At 51.5% G+C, this 16,889-nt stretch overlaps 1 protein-coding gene across 13 annotated transcripts in view; it reads left to right on the top strand.

Moving 5' to 3' along the window:
• Positions 1–16,889, top strand: part of MAP4 (microtubule associated protein 4) — a 156,909-nt gene that overhangs the window by 110,697 nt on the left and 29,323 nt on the right. The window lies entirely within an intron of this gene.

Below are 16,889 nucleotides of genomic sequence, written 5' to 3'. Positions count from 1 at the left end.
CTCAGAAAGAGCTGACATCTCTGTGAACCCCACTCTGCCGAGATGGGCCAGGAAGTTTATCCCTGCCCTCAGGTGCTCTCCATTTTTGCCTTGTCATCAGGCATGAAAGTTTGTTCCTGTTCTGCGGAGTTTCTTGCTGCCAGTTTGCATGATGCAGCCACTAACTCACCAGACCCCGAGCTCCAGAGTGCCTTAACATGCTGCTCAGGTTTTTGAGAGGTTTTGTAATTTTAATGAGTGTTGCATAACTTGAAGTAGTTCTATTTTAGTGGAAGTGGTGTTCTCTGCATGAACTTGTGCCTGCAGAAGTGATGCTCTTTGGTGCATGATGCAACAGAACAAAGGGAAAGCTGAAGGCAGCATCTTTTACAAATCCAACATTTCTTCAAAGCCTTCCCATTGTCTGCCAGGAGTTTTTGAAAGAAAAGCTCCTCCTGAATATCTTGCACAGGTAACCGTGCACGGATTGGAGGAGTCCTGGCTCAGAGTAGCACTGCAGCCTGTGAGTAAGTTGGCACATACTTCACACCTGGAAGTTGTCCTGACCTGAGTTTTCTCAGGGCTTTGATAACATTCCATTGCTTCCACCCTTTCAACACTGTGGTAGATTCAACAGTTGGTTTGTTGGGGTTTTTAAGAGGAGCTCAGCAGGACCAGCTCTGATCCCCCCAAGCGTGCTGTTCACTGCCCAGGCTCCCCAGGGAATGGGCACAGCTCCAACCCTGCCAGAGCTCCAGGAGCATTTGGACAGTGCTCTCAGGCACAGGGTGGGGTTGTTGGGGTGTCTGTGCAGGGCCAGGGCTTGGATCCTTGTAGGTCCCCCCCAGCTCAGGAGCTTCCATGGTTCCATGACTGAACTTGTTTTGGAACTCTTGGTGCCGTGTTCCCACAGCAGTTTGAGGTGCTTTGCCATCCCAGAATCCCAGGATCATTAAGGTTGGAGTCATGTGCCCAATCTCCACCTTGTCCCCAGAGCACTGAGTGCCTGGCCAGGCCTTCCTGGGACACCTCCAGGGCTGGGGACTCCAAACCTCCCTGGGCAGCCCCTTCCCAGACATCCAGATCCGTGACCAAGGCTTTTATATCCCTTTCCATCCGTGCCTGGCCCTTCATGGAACAGCTGTTCCACGAGCTGCAAACACCCACAAAGCCTGGCTGAATCCCTCAGTTGGCACAAGTGGTGTGGAAGTGCCTGGGGCAGATCGGAGGCCGGAGCAGGGAATTCGCACATCAGTCGCACCCAGCTGAGCCCAGGAATCGGTGAAGGGAAAGGTGCTGAGATCCCTGGCTGTGGTGAATGTGCTTGTTTACTGACAGGGAATGAGGGAATTGTTCAGCTTGGAGAAGTCCAGCCATTAACCCCAGCACTGCCAAGGCACCACTGAACCACGTTCCCCAGTGCCACATCCACACAATCTTGGACCATTTCCAGGGCTGGTGATTGCAGCACGTCCCTGGGCAGAGCTGCAGGGATCCAGGAGATCACTGTAGAAGTCCAGACGTCACATGGACTGTGTGTCCCCTCCATGTGCCTCTTTGTGCTCCTGTTATGTCACAGTTGGATGCTCAGGGGTTTTGGATTTTTAGCTGTTGCCACACCTTGGCCAGCAGCTCACCCGTGACTGTCAGGCAGGACTGGGAGGCTCATACCCCACACCCGATATCCAACAGGATCCTGGAATGGCTTGGGTTGGGAGGGACCTTAAGGATCATCCAGTGCCACCCCTGCCATGGGCAGGGACACCTCCCACTGTCCCAGGCTGCTCCAAGCCCCAATGTCCAGCCTGGCCTTGGGCACTGCCAGGGATCCAGGGGCAGCCCCAGCTGCTCTGGGCACCCTGTGCCAGGGCCTGCCCACCCTCCCAGCCAGCAATTCCCAATTCCCAATCTCCCATCCATCGCTGCCCTCTGGCACTGGGAAGCTATTCCCCATGTCCTGTCCCTCCATGCCTTGTCCCCAGTCCCTCTCCATCTTTCTTGTTTCCTTCCCCTGGTGGGCAGGCAGTGATTTACTCCCAGATTAAGGCATTTTGGAGGATCTCCTGCTAAAGTTCAGTGATGAAATCTCTTTAGCCAGGCTCCCATGTCCTACACTGTGTGTTCCAGGATAACAGGATGCTTCCCTAAAAACATCAGCTCCTGTCTGTGCTGCTAAATAGGTCCCAGCGTTGTGATACAGCTCCCTCGGGAGTCATGGCAACTGTGATGCTGCAGATTCCTCTCTCTGACGGAAGTTGGATCCATCTCCTGTAAATTAGGCCTTGCACACTTCTGTAATTTTATTTTTTTTCTATTTTTGACTGTGCAGCTTAAGGAACGTTGGCTATGAGGCTGATCATGCAATTTGAATTTAATCCCTTATCCCTCCTTCGGGTTTATTTCAGCTTCTCATTGTTGTTGTTGCCATTGGAAGAACTGCCCCAGAGTCTCCTGGAAAATTATTTTATACCTTTTAATGTCAGGAGGCAGCTGAGCTGGTAACAGAAACACAACAGGCATTATCAGCCTTTACAGTGTGACTGAACCTTTGTGTTGCCTCTTGCGTGAATTAAAACTCAAACTGGGAATTAGAGATGACAAGCAGGGTCCTAAATTCTGTACTTCCAAGGGGGTGCCTTGGCTGGGTGCTGGGGAGTGGGTGAGGGGGGAAATGATGGAAGGTTTTCACTCAGCCAGGGTTGGGCTGCTGGATTCCAATGTGCTGCCGGCGTCCCCCTTCCCTCTGCTCCTCAGGCTCTGTTTCAAAGGGACACTTGCAAAAGATATTTTTGTCTTCAATCTGTCCTTGAAGAATAGTCAATTTAAAAAAAAGAAATTAATTAGTTTCGGTGTTTGGGGGCTGTATCCTCTTATGGAATTTGATTTGCATAAGCTGTTCAGCCCAGGGCCAGCTCAGATCCCTGACGCTGCGGGCAGGGAGCTCATTGCACAACCACCCTGTGGTGCAGACAGTCTGCTCCTGAATTACTGCCCCACATGGGGGGCTGGGGGGCCTGCTGGAGTGGTCATCTCATGCCTGGATCCCTCTTTCCCTCCCATCCATCCCCATCCCTGTGGCTGCCTCCTGTCCCCAGCCTGTGCCAGGCTGTCGTGCTGCCCATTGCCACAGTCACCCTGTGGGATGCAGGGCAGATTTCTCAACAGTTTGTGTGCCAACCAAATACATTTAAAAGCAAGAAATGCCCATCCCTGTTTAATGACAGGATTTGCTTTGCTTTTACAGCCACAATGAAGCTCTTGCTGTAAATATTCTCTTTTCCTGCCTGGTTTCCATTATTCTAAGTGGGTCTAGCATTTGCACAGTAACCTTTCATTCATATCATGTTTGTAGTTCTCCTGTGGGACCCCAAACTGTAATTGGGTTTGTCTGACAAGAGTTCATCAGCTGATTAACGTTGTGTTAATCAGGGCAGAGGATGAAGGATGTGCAAGCGCAGCCAGTCATCCTGAGATCATCAGCACAGATGCAGTCGTGGTGGAGGAACTCATAATAACAGAGGGGCTCTAATAATGCTTTTGAAATGCTCAGTGTCATCATATTGCAGCTTGCTCATTAATTAAAGACCTGTTAATTATCCCAGTGGGATGTGTGAGGGAACTGAACCCCACACGGTGTCACCAGCCAGTTCCTGTCAGTGTTACATGGATTTGTGAGGAGACCTTGGCCATGAGCTGCTTTCCCTGCCTCTGGCCCTGGTGTGAGTTTGGTTCAGCTTGAACAGAAGGTTTTGTGGAGGTGTTGGTTCTGTCCCTGGCTAAAAGCTGAGCTGAGCTGAGCTGAGCTTACAGGGTGTTTTTCCAGAGGTGCAGCTCTGCAGTGCTGGGTGCTCAGGGGCCTCTGATCCAGCAGGATCACAGAATCCCTGAGTGGTTTGGGTGGGAAGGGAACTGAATGCTCATCCAGTGCCACCCCTGCCATGGCAGGGACACCTCCCACTGTCCCAGGCTGCTCCCAGCCCCAATGTCCAGCCTGGCCTTGGGCACTGCCAGGGATCCAGGGGCAGCCCCAGCTTCTCTGGGCACCCTGTGCCAGGGCCTGCCCACCCTCCCAGCCAGGAATTCCTTCCCAAGATCCCATCTAAATCCACTCTCCTTGTCCTGTCCCATCCTATAGCTCTGTGTTCTTTCAAGGATTACCCAAACCAGCTGTATCCCAGTGCAGATGCCCCAGTTTTTCCCCAGCTGGTTTCCCACCCCGTTCCACCAGCTCCTGGTTTCTCTCCAGCTGGACGCTGCCGTGCCCATCCCCTCTCCCCCTTGGAGCTGGCACCCACCGTCCTTGGCCGCGGCTTCCTGAGGTTGATTTCCTTCCTTTATTTTATATATCCTTGACACTCGGATTTTCAAGAAAAGCTGGGAGCGAAACAAATCCACTTCTGGCTGCAGATTCTGCCAGGCTGAGACTGCTGACCACATTTCCGTAGTGGTGCTGTTTAACTTGCAGGGGAAATCTGAATTCCAAGCCTCTTTTCTTGGCTGATGTTGCCAGTCTGTGGCTTGTGCATCATTCAGTGAACTTTGTGTTGCCTCTTCTCGGTTTCCACTATCAAATAACCCCACAATAAGCAAATACTGAGTTGGAAACACTCTGTGTTTGATTTCTGGTTTTGGCTGATCTTTGATTTTTGATGTAAATTCTAAAGCAGGATTTGATCTGTAAATGACCCGTCCTATAAAACATGAGGCTGTGTTTAAGGTTTGTACAACTCCATACCTTTGCCATGTTAAGCTGATGGTCAGAATCCTAAATATTCCAGTTTTATCCTTTGGCCTGGCTTCTTGCAGCCTGTGGGAAGAAGTGAAGCATGAGTTGAGCAGGGGTGTCAGGCTGGTTCCACAGGCTGAGCAGCACAGCCCGTGTGTGTGTGTGTGTGTGTGTGAGCACACGGGGCAGGGGCTGTGTAAATCACAGTTTCCTGGACACACAGAGCGTGTCCTCATGGCTCTGGTTGCTCTGATAGCTGTTCTTGGTAATAACTCTTAATTAGAGACCACACCAACAACGCTGGCATGGAGGAGCTCATCATCCTGGAAAGTGATGTTGCCTTAGAAACCAGTGCAAGAGGCTGCACAGAAATGATTGTGTTAGATTAAAGCAAAAAAAAACCCCAGAGCATTAACAGGGATAAGTAATAGCTTCGGGAGTGAAGCAAAAATAGAAGCACTAGGCTGATTCATCTGCTGAGGCTGGGAGGCTGCAGATTGGGTACCAGAGCTGACGTGGGATGTAGTGATCTCCACCCACTCCGGAGACTGGTGCAGCCCAGTTCCACCTGGAACAGCCCAGGGAGGGCACAGGCATCCCTTGGGGATGGCTGCCCTTGGAAAAGGATCAAAAAAGCATCCCAGTAGATCCTAATGGCTGCAGAGGTGGTTGGTGCTGGGACTGAGACCTGTGCTGGGTGTGCTCAGCATCCCGGACTGGCTCATTTCTGTCAGCTCTTCCTGCAGGGAAGGACTGGATGAAATGAGGATGAAAGGAGGTGAACAGGCAAAATAGACCCTTCCTCCTCGTGACCAGGCTGCTCTCACCTTTGGGAGGGAGTGGGGAGCTTCAGGCAGTGGGGAAAGCTCCACATCCAGAAGCTGGACCGGGGCCTGATTTACAGGATCTTGTAATGCTGTTGCTGCTCCTGCCTGACATGAAAGGTGGTGGAGAGCCCAAGGGAGTGGGAAACCCCAGATTTGGTACCTGAAGAGTGTGAAATCTTCCTCCAAGTTGAACTGAGGGTGAAAGTAGTGGTTGGGGCTCCTTTGAGAGTGTCTGACTCCCCCTTCCAACCCAGCTCCGCTCCAGTGAGACCCTCCCTTGTCTGAGTTACCTCTCAAAGTCTGCCCAAGTCTGTATTCTGAACATCCTCCCACCCTTTCTGGCTCATCTTCATTGACCAGTTTGCCTTTTAGTTCTTCAGAGAATTGAAGGTTTATAAGAATGTAAAGGATCAACAGGGACCAAAGCTCTGGTGGGAGAGCTGCTGGCCATGGCTTGCGAGGGACCATAGCTGGCCTTGCACAACCACTGTGGCACAGCTTCAGAATATTCATAAATGGAAATGAAAAGAAATGAACTGGGTAGAAGATAGAGGCCAGGGCACTGGAACTGGGAAGGGATCTGGGAGCAGCATGCTGTGGGCAGGAGGAAGCTGTTGGAAAGCTCTCAGTGTATGAACTCTGCATTACCTCCATTAATGTCCTGAGAGATTAAATGCTGGATGACTTTGGAGATTTTTCATAGCTAAGCATTCTCCTGCTTCTGAGTATCCCAGGTATTGACTGTGGTTCATTTCCTGCATTAGAAGATGTTATTTAATAAAGCAGCAGCGGGGGCTGTACACTGACATGGAGTCAGGCGTTTCTTTCCGGTGATGCAAATCCCTTCCATGATCCCGGGCTCTGAAGTACCAGCCCCGAAATCAAAGAGGGTTTTCTCCTCTGTTAGAAATGGTAAATGTTTGCTTTTTTTAAAAAAAAATTCAAATAAAAGGCTCCTAGGTGGTTTCAGAGAGCTTTACAGGGCTGTCCTCACTCCGAGGGAAGTGCTTTAAGGGATCTCTGATGGATTGAGATTTCCTGTAAAAAAATCTTGGTTTGGATTGAGTGAGCAATGGAGGAATAACAGTAATTACACAGGATTAGAGGAACTCAAGGCCTGCCAGATTGGGGAGCACAGTCAGTACTTTCAGAGTGAGCAAGTGCTTGCAAACATTAGTCCTACATCAGTGAGGAGGGAGAGCACGAGCCGTGAGCTGAGAGCCCGTTTCCCACAGCAAGACACCTCGGAATATTTTAGAGCAGAGAAAAATTGTTGAGGCTCTTTGAGAAGTGAAGGTTGTGGGTGGAACTATTCTGGTTAATTAGAGGCTGTCAGGAAAGATTCATATAACTTACAGTTCCTTAGTCATTGTTTTTAAATATAGCAGTGCCTTAAATCCCAAGCTTAAATACAAGCAGATAAATGTGTGGATTGTAGCATTTCTCACAGCAGGTTCAATTCAGGGGGCGTTGTGGAACTTGCAGGCTCTGGGTATAAAAATACATTTCTCTCAGTTCAGCTAGAGCAGGGGAGGCCTTTTCCATGAGCTCTGAGGACATTTTCTCCGGGGTGGAGTGTGTCGCTATCCGGGATGGTCGGTGTGCTGCGACCCTGGTTCAGAGAGCAAAATCTGCCTCAGTCAAGGATTAAGCTGCACCAGACACTTAAGAATAAAAGCTGAATCTGCAGTTTGGTGCTAATGCAGCCTCTGAGCAACCTCCAGCCCAGTTTAACCAGGGAATTGGTGTCCAAATCAGGACTCCCAGTTGGAGAAGCTCTGGGGGGGTCCTGGAGCAGAGGTGGCTGAGTAGGGCACGTCAGAGGCGGGTGAGGCTGGGTTGGGGTGGATCAACACAAAGTGTGCAGTGCTGGTGTGAATGAAGTGTGACAGAAAAAACCCACCTGCAACCGGGAAAACAAGCAATGAAGTTCATATTTTTGGCAACTGGGGCACAGGTTTGGCTTGGCTGGTGAATTCTGTGGACCCCAAGAGGCAGCTGTTTCAAAACATAGATATATGGGATAAAAATTAGCTAAAAATATTGTAAGATATGTTCATGTTCAAAAAAATATAATTAAAATGGATCTTGCAGTATTTGAGACTCCAGGACATTTCCAAACATGTCCCATCCCGTCCTTTTCATCTTTGTCCTCTTGCTTATGGGAGCGATCCTGTTTGTGAATTGTGAAATCCTCATTACAGCAGGACTTGTGATCACTGTTGACTCCAGAAGAATATATTAAAATTCACAGAAAACAAAGCCCTTGTGCTGAAAGAGCTCATTCTGCAGTGTGCTTTCAGGGCTGGGCTGGGGGGGGCCGTGTTTTGGTTTTGTTTGCGGGGGGAATTGCTGACCTTGGTTCCTTCGTGTTCTTGGAATGGCTCATCAGCAGGAATTGATACTGGTAAAAGCATCGATCACAGCCGAGCTTGGCAGAGCAAAAGGAGAGGGCGAAATCCCCCCAAATGTGTCGGGACCCCCCAAAGGCTGCTCACAGCAAAACCCTTCCCCTGAGCTGATTAAACCCACGCCAGCCTCAGCCCAGGGCCCGGCGTTCGCACTCCCCAAGTGAATTGCTGAGGATTTTCCACAAAAGGATGCAACCTGCCGGTTTCTTTTGAACTAGTGGCTGGCTGCAGTAAGTGAAGGCGACGGCGCAGGGGGTGGGGAGGACGGGGTTTGTCACGAATACCGGGGGCACGCTGTGTCGTCACGGCAGCGAGCCCGGCGCGCCGAGCGCTGCAGCCGCCGAGGCAGCCGAGCCGCCGCGATGTCCCTCTCCAACCAGCAGCCAGCCCCGCTCTCCGAGTACAGCCCGCTGGGCAAGGGCAAGAGCCCCGAGAGCTTCCCGGCAGCCTTCCACCGCATGGAGTCCCCGAAAGACTTCGGCAAAACCGAATTCGAGTGGCAGAGGACCGAGGGGAAGCTTAATGAGATTGGCTTGAACGTGAACTCGGGGGGACCGATTAAGGACGGGCTCGTTAAGAACGCCGGTTTCACGGATGAGGACAAGCTCTGCTTCTTTGAGGGAAAACTAGACAAAGAGCTAAAAATAGCTCAGAAAGACAAAAGAGAAATTGAGGTGCCGGGCAAGAAATACCAGGCGGCTGCAGGTCACCTTGAGAGCTGGTCCTTGATTTCGGAAACCTTTCCTTCTGCAGAAGGGAACTTCGCGAACCCTAAAGCGACCGATTTTCTCGTGGGACAGGCAGCGGCCGAAAAACCCGGTCCTGGTCTGGGTAAAAATGAAGCCATCACCGACCAAGAGAAAGCCGTGGGTAAAGCTGGGATGGAGACCAAATGCCAGGCAGAGCCAAAGCTGCCCCATCTATCTGTGTCAGAGAGCGATCCCAGCAAATATATGAAGGAGCAGGAAATCAGTGTCTGGAACCCCAATTTCCACCCTATCCTGCCGGACGATTCGGGGTCTAAAGAAGCGGCCGTGAAAAAAGATGGAGCTCCTGGCTATTGTGTCCTCGGGGTGGTTAATGACAACTACGGGCAGAGCGGGCTCTCTTCCCCCACTCCCGCACCCAAAGCAGCCCCTCCGACCACCACCGTGGAGCTGGCCCAGGATGAGTCCAAAAGCAGTGACCTGAGCGAGAGCCCCGAGATGGAGGAGGAGATGGAAGAGCAGCTGGGCTGTGAGGGCACTTTGCTGGCCAGGGCTGCCCACCAGAGGAAGGCGATGAGGCGTGCGATGTCAGAGTGCTCTCACTTGTCGGTGCCCCTAACCCTTAACCTGGCCGATAAATACCCTGAGCCGGTGCTTAGAGAAGACGTCGCCACTGGGCTGCTCTCTCCTAATAGCAGCCTGACCCAGAGCCGCAGCCCCACGGCCAGCAAGCCGAGCACCCCGATGAAGAGGTCACTGACGGTGGCCGAGGAGCAGGCGGCCGTGGCCGGCCCCGCAGCCCCGCCGAGCCCGGCCGTGCCCGGCGCCGCCGCGCAGCCCCCGGCCCCGCCGCACGAGGAGCCGGCGGCCAAGAAGCGAGAGGAGTGGAACGGCAGCAACTCGCTCAAGAAAGAGCTGGGCAGCCCGAGTGCGTTCCACAGCAAGCTGGAGCAGATCCCCGAGCTCGGCAGCCAGGACAAAGAGCGGCAGGAGGCGGCGGGCAAGAGGGACAAGAGGAACGGCACCGATGGAGCGGCGGGGCTCGGTGCTCCCAAAAGCAAAGGCGCCGAGCTGGAAGCCGGCAAAACGGCTCCTCTGGAAAGAAAAGAAATCGAGGTCAGCAGTGTGCAGAGCTCTCCGTCTCCCAAGCAAGGAGATTTACCACGTGATGGTATGTTACTAATTTTTACCTCCCTGGGCAGTGAGCGGACAGGAGCCGGGAAGCGCCGAGTGACTTTATAGAGCCCGGAGGCGCAGGGCGGGCGGAGGGTTCACCTGGGAGACCGGCACCGGCCGTACTCGGCAGTCAGTACAAAGGACGGGCTTTTACACACATAAAAATGGAGGGGAAATGGGAAAAATTTATTGCCTGGCTGGTTGCACAGCATCTGGTGCAGCGGCAGCTGTTAATGGCTTGTTGGGATGCTGCTCGTGAGCAGTGGCATCCACAGGGGTCTGCACCGGTCTCCCCCTGGGTACCCTCCTGCCACACCTCCCCCGAGCAGAGGTACCCCCTGATCACGAGCTGTATTGTGAGAGCAGGGTGATATCAAAGTTAAAACCTTTCAGCCCATGCCAGAAAAATCTGCGGATCGTGCTTTTCCCGTAAGCTTCTGGCACCTTTTGCTGTTTCTGTTCGAGGGGCAGCACTAGAGTGATGGGTGGAATGATTTATGGAGTTAAGCTCTTCCCGGTGCTGAAATTCAAAGTGGAATTTCCCCGTCATTTTCTGGAAGCTCTTTCCCAAACCCCCCGTTTGAATGGAGCCATTCCCATTCCAAGGGTCAATAGCAGCTTGTTGTATTCTGTGGGGTTTGTTGTTTCAATAGTGCTGTGGTGTATGAGGTCACTCTTCCCGGATTTAAAATCTGTGAGAAGAGTAGTTAATCTTTGTTCTCCTGCCTGGAACAACATCTCTGTGTCCCCCTTGCCAGCCCCAGCCAGCAATAAACCTGCTTTTTTGCCCAGATTTTGGATGCGAGGATGATGTTTGTGCTTTGTTTGTCACCCACATTAACGAGAGGAGAGAAAATGTGTCAGGGGATAAAGACAAAAGATTTGCATGAGAATTTTTGCATCCTTTTGTAGCCAGCTGGTTTGTCAGACCCTCCGAGGACTGATGTAAAATGGGAGCTGTCACGTTGTCGTGGGAGGCGGGGGTAAGACACAGGTGTGCAGGGGGGTGAGCTCCTTGGCTAGAGCCCCAAAACACTTGGGGTGAGCTGAGCCCTCTGAGCGGGGCAGGGCAGCCCTGAGGGGCTGTGCTCGCAGAGCCATGGATTTGTTCTCCTCTGGGTTTGTGGTGTGTGAGTGACACCCCCTGGTCACTCGGGTGGCTCTCGCTGCCCGCGCCGGGCTCTGGTCATCGCCCTTCTTCAGCCAGCGGTCACTCATCACTGCTGTGCCTAATTAGAGTTCTGCTTTCTCTAATTATTTCTCTAAGGTTCTTCAGTTTCCAGTCTCGTGTTTGGGTAGCTGTGGAACAAGGTTTGGGCAGTACAAACTCGCCTCTGTGCTCTGCCAATGTGTCTCAGCTTTTCAGTGAACCACAGAATCCCAGGATGGGCTGGGTTGGAGGAACCTTAAAGCTCATCCCATTCCACCTCCTGCCATGGGCAGGGACACTTTCTCCTATCCCAGGTTGCTCCAAGCCCTGTCCAGCCTGGCCTGGGACACTCCCAGGGATCCAGGGGTGTTGAGGATGGGGAGATTCTTCCCTTTCCATCCTCTCAGTGTTCCCTGGTTCCTCATGGTCGACTCGAGGGACAGATTTTGAGGAGCTTGGGAGCCGTGACTGAAGTGGTGGCAGCACGTCAGGAGTGCAGCCCTGGCTCCTCGGAGCCTGAGCAGAGCTGTCAGCTCCTGGCAGGCAGGTGGGGGCCACCAGCTCCCCTGTGGTGGTCACAGGGAGGTCCTGGCTGGAGTCAGGGTTGGACAGGACACCTGGGGGTGTTCCCTTGGGCTCAGGTCAGACCCTCATGTTCCGTATTCACCTGCGCTCGATTTTGTACCTAAACATTAGAGGGTCATCAGTCGTCATGGGAACTGAAACATGGCAGGAGTAAAGAGATGTTGGCAGCAGATGTGGAACAGAAAAAACCCAAAATGACTGTATTTGTGCACACCTTTCATGTCAGGGCGTTCTCGGGGTGGTGGGGTTTGCCAGCACCTTTCCTGTCACAGATTTTTGGGGGTTTGCTGACATCTTTCATAGCCATAGGGGTTTTGTGGTGGTATGGGGCTGATGACGCTGTTCTTGTCCCAGGTATTTTGGGGTTTGATGACACCTTTCATGTCACAGAGTTTCAGGGGTTTGCTGACACTTTCCATGTCCCAGTTTTTTTTGGGTGGTGGGATTTGCCGACGCCTGCCCTGACACCGAGATTTAACTACAACAAGACAAATCAGCAACAAGGTTCATATTTTGGGCAACTGGGAGGCCCAGTTTGGCTTGGCTGGTGAATTCTGTCCAGCTCAAGGGGCAGTTGTTTGAAAGCACAGCTCTGTGGGATCTTTAAATCAGACAAACATTTAAAACCTCATCTGAAGTGGATTGACATGTTTTCCCCAGAGGGGCTGAGCATCAGTGATGGAAAGGTCACTGAGATGGGACTGCTCCGAGTGTTCTGGCTGGGTTATGTTTTGCAGATGGTTTATTCACATTGCCAAGGGTTTTTTAGCATTTGGTTTAAAATTGCTCTCACAATCTTTATTTTAAAAGCTTGTTTATCATCCTTATAACCACGGATCTGGGTGAGCTGATAGAGAGACAACTGAGCTGGCAGAGCTCTCACAGGCATGAATATCATAGAATTTTGACTTATTTTCTACTCTTTGTGATTTTTACTCTTTTAATCTCTGGATTTATCCTCTTCTGCAGTAAATGCAACTAAATGTTTTCTATATGTGCAGTTTAGAGGATTTTCAGAATGCAAGAGAAACCAGACAGGAATTCCTCAGATGTCCCTGAAAAGCTTTCAAACTTTCTGTGCTGAGGATTTTTCCCTCTCCCCTGTTAACCAGCAGAGAGGTGGTTATAGTAAAAATATCTCCCCCGAGCAGGCAGTGCTGGCTGGAAGGTGGAGCAGATGCTAAATCCATCCTTTGCCTTTCATTCACGGCCCAGTCCCGTATCCTGAGATCCTTGTCAGCCTCCCCTGTCTCATCCTGGCACTCACCTTGCAGGTCTCCATCCAGTCATGAGGCAAAGTGGCCAATGGATCCATTTTATCTGACAGAAAGGTTTTTCCTGCTTTTTGTTAATCCCTCTTTTTTTCTGCCTGTTCTGTCTGTTCACACTGACCTCGGCGCTCACGTCTGGGGTAACAAATTTTGTCACTTACACCTTTTTTCATCCTAAAAATACTTTAAACAATTGTGCAGCCTGATTCCAGTCATTTGTATGGTATCTCCACCTAAAGCAGACTTCCTTGGTTCTGCCCACCCAGGGCTGTGGGATTTTTTGCTAAATATCTGCTCCTCCAGCATTCTTTTAAGGCGACGTAGAATTGCACATAAGCCCTTTCTTCCTTGCAGACAGGTGGGTGTTAGTGTGATCACAGAATCCCAGGATGGTTTGACTGGAAGGGACTTTAAACCCCATCTGGTGATGGCACATTTAGTTTAATTTTAGTTTCATTTCCTTTAACAACTGCCCCGAAGGTGCTCCCGGTCAAGCCCCTCGCGTGCCCACATCGGGTATTTTAAGGCAGGAGATCCTGGCTGCAGATTAGTCCTGATCAGAGCTGAGTCCCAGGACCTGCCCAGCTCCCTCAGTTCCTCAGGAATCCGATCTCCCTGAACAAGTGGTTGTGTTGTTCCCAGCACCAAGGACAGGTTTGACCCCGTTCATGGTTGAGTGTTGTGTGATTTGCTGGCATTTGTGTGTGCCCAGTGTCACCTCCAGAGGTGTCACTGCCATAAGTGATGTCCTTCACCACTGCTGCCTTCACCTTCCTCCTTCTCTCGCTTCCTTGGCATCTCCCTGGAATGTTCTCTGCTCTGAAGCACCAGGAATTCCAGGCTGGGTCTGTCACACCCAACACCAGCTCAGTGTTTGCATCAGGAAACCATCCTGGGTTTCCAACTCAGATTTCTTCATAATCCGTAAGCAAAGTCCAGCATAACTTCCAGCTCTCCTGAAGGATTTTTTTTCCAGCAGAACGCTGTGGTTTAGATGAGAACAGAATCCAAGACAGCAGTGAGGGTGTGAGAGCCCCAGCCTCAGGCTTGCACTGATTAAAGTTGGTGATGGGGTTGGGAATGTCAGCCCCAGCTCCCTGTAAGGAACCAGCAGTGCAGTGCTGGTGCTGGGGGCTCACAGGTCCTCACCACAGGAAGTCGTGTTTGTAGTAGGGAAGAAAAGACAGGAATGGATTGCAGCTGCTCTGTGCCTGCTTGGAATTGGGGGAGACTGAGCAACCTGACCTGGGAGTCGTTGGCTCATTAGTGACACCTTTGTGCTTAAGTGTTCCGAGGCAGGACTGTCTGTATTTTGCATTTTGAACAGTGTGGAACAGCAGTTTTATGCCTTCAAACACTGAAAAGCTGGAAAGGGACTTTGGACAAAGGCCTGGAGGTACAGGACCCAGGGAATGGCTTCCCACTGCCAGAGGGCAGGGATGGATGGGATATTGGGAATTAGGAATTGTTCCCTGGGAGGGTGGGCAGGCCCTGGCACAGGGTGCCCAGAGCAGCTGGGGCTGCCCCTGGATCCCTGGCAGTGCCCAAGGCCAGGCTGGACATTGGGGCTTGGAGCAGCCTGGGACAGTGGGAGGTGTCCCTGCCCATGGCAGGGGTGGCACTGGAGGGGCTTTAAGGCCCCTCCCAACCCAAACCAGCCTTGGAATCTCTGAATTCCATTAAATGCCCTGGGTGTCCCCTGGCCCAAGCACTGCCCAAGCTCAAGTGGCCACCTGGAGATTCTCTGAGGTTTCACCAACGTTCAGCTTTAGGGCCAGGCTGAAACAGGAATTCAGGCCCTGTTTATTCCCTGCCCCTCACTGGATATCCTGCCCAAGGAGCTCCAGTTCAGTTGTGGTTTTCTGGTGGGATCACTTTGATCGCACAGGGGAGGTGTTACTTGGAGCAGCTGCTTAGTTCCAGTTCATGCCCTGTTGGATAAACATGGGAAGTGCTTTAGGTTGTTCTAGAAGAACAAGTTCTGATTTAGGATTTCCCTTGCTGGGGTAAAAATAGAGTCTTAACAATCCTGGAGCCTTAGGTTTACAAATGCAGGCGAAGAGGACATCTGGTTTCTTCTCAGTTCTTGATAATGAGGGAAAATGTACACGATGATTGAGTTGCATTTGGTGCCAAATAAAATGCTGAGCCCTCTGTATTTGGGTCAAGCAGGGGATGTTGATTTAGCCTTTTCTGGAGAGGAGGAAGCAGCTCAGGGTTGTATTTCTGCCCAAATGAAGATTTGTTGTATTTGTAAACACTTTTTTATAAGAGCCTTACACAAAAAGGCTTTGTTTGAGGGTGGGTTTGGGGATGCAGCCACTCCTTCAGGGTGCTGATGGATGAGGAAGGAGCTGGTGCCTCTCCATGGTTCCACATGGGCAGGTTTTGTTCCAGGGGTTGTTTACGTTCGAGAGGGAGAGCCAAGGCAAGGCTGGTCATTGCCTTATTGCTTAATCTATTTTCTTAATGGATTTTCAGCTGATGACTCTAATCCCGATGAGAATTATGGAGCTGTTTCATTGAATGATGTTTTAGTTCAGCTTAGCCTGCTAAATATCCCTTGCTGGGGATCTGGGGATGATGCCTGGCCTGGTTCACGTTGGGATGCAGCTGCGGCTCCCTGCGGAGCCACGGCCGGGGGCAAGGCAGGTGACACAGGGACCTGCTGGGAGGGGACAGCATTTAGGTGGTACAGGCTCAGGTGCCCGTGGAAATGCTCGTTTTTTAGAGGGAGAAAGGAATGATAAAGTCACGGAATATCCTGAGCTGGGAGGGACCCACAGGGATCATTGATCCAACCCCTGGCCCTGCCCAGACCCCCCAGCAGCCCCACCCTGGGCACCCCTGGCAGCGCTGTCCAAACGCTCCTGCAGCTCTGGCAGCCTCGGGGCCGTGCCCATTCCCTGGGGAGCCTGGGCAGTGCCCAGCAGCCTCTGGATGGGACACAAGGTGCAACAGTCCCAAAAAGCAGTGCGGGGTTACAGATTCTTCCTTTGCCTACCACGGTGCCAGAAAACAGGAGCACTTCCCAAGATCTGTTCTGCCAGGGTCTTCCTTTTGGCATGGAGGATGGGTTTCTGGGAATGCTTGCTCTTGCCTAAGCTGCTGGTTGGTGTTTGAGGCTTTGCTTCTGAGTTCTGTGGTTTATAAAAGAACAGTACAGTAACACAGTTTAACTTTGAAAAGATCCTCCTGGGTACACTTCTGTAAGTGCTTTTTCCTCATTTTACTTCTTCAGGGAACACAAACAGCAAAGCTTTTCAGATTTCGTGCCTGTTTGGGTTTTTCACACACAGTTGCAGCTTTTGTGAGAGCTGTTACACAAAACTGAAGGGCTCTGGGAGGCCGCAGGTTTGTGTTTGCTCCCTCCTGGGTTCAGCTCAGCATCACCTCACACGAGCTGGGACTCTGGTGCACTGGATTTGTAGGGTGTAGGTGGCATAAGGATGCTTTTATGTGGCTTTCCTCCAGCAAGTGGAGTTGTAGGAACTCGGAGAGAGAACAAAAATAGAAAGAACTGTCAGTGTATAAATCCTTATGTTTGAAAGAGGGAAAGGTCAGGTTAAGATATGTGGAAAAAATTCCTGGCTGTGAGGGTGGGGAGGCCCTGGCAGAGGGTACCCCTGGATCCCTGGCAGTGCCCAAGGCCAGGCTGGACACTGGGGCTTGGAGCAGCCTGGGACAGTGGAAGGTGCCCCTGCCCATGGCAGGAGGCTGATGATCCTTAAGGTCTCTCCATCCCAAACCATTCTGGGATTCCATGACTCCGTGATTCCATGTGCTTGGCTTTGAGTACAGTGTGTCAGTCCACACCTCGTCCTCCAAAGGCTCTCTAGAATGAGAGCTGTGATAAATAAAACATCGTAGTGGAGGAGCTCGTACAAGCAGTGGCCAAATGAGACTCCTTAGCCTGGAAGAAGGAACATGCAGAGGGAGGTGGTTGTGGTTGCTGTCTGAAAAGTCATCAGTGACAGGGGAGTTGTGAACAAGAGGAGACAGTTCTGTTTTTCCAGGATAAGAATATGGGTCAGCAAACGAAAATAGCAGCAGCAGC

Source organism: Corvus moneduloides, chromosome 1 (genome assembly GCF_009650955.1).
Source record: "Corvus moneduloides isolate bCorMon1 chromosome 1, bCorMon1.pri, whole genome shotgun sequence".
NCBI classification, from domain to species: Eukaryota; Metazoa; Chordata; class Aves; order Passeriformes; family Corvidae; genus Corvus; species Corvus moneduloides.
This window is presented reverse-complemented; position numbering and strand designations above follow the sequence as displayed.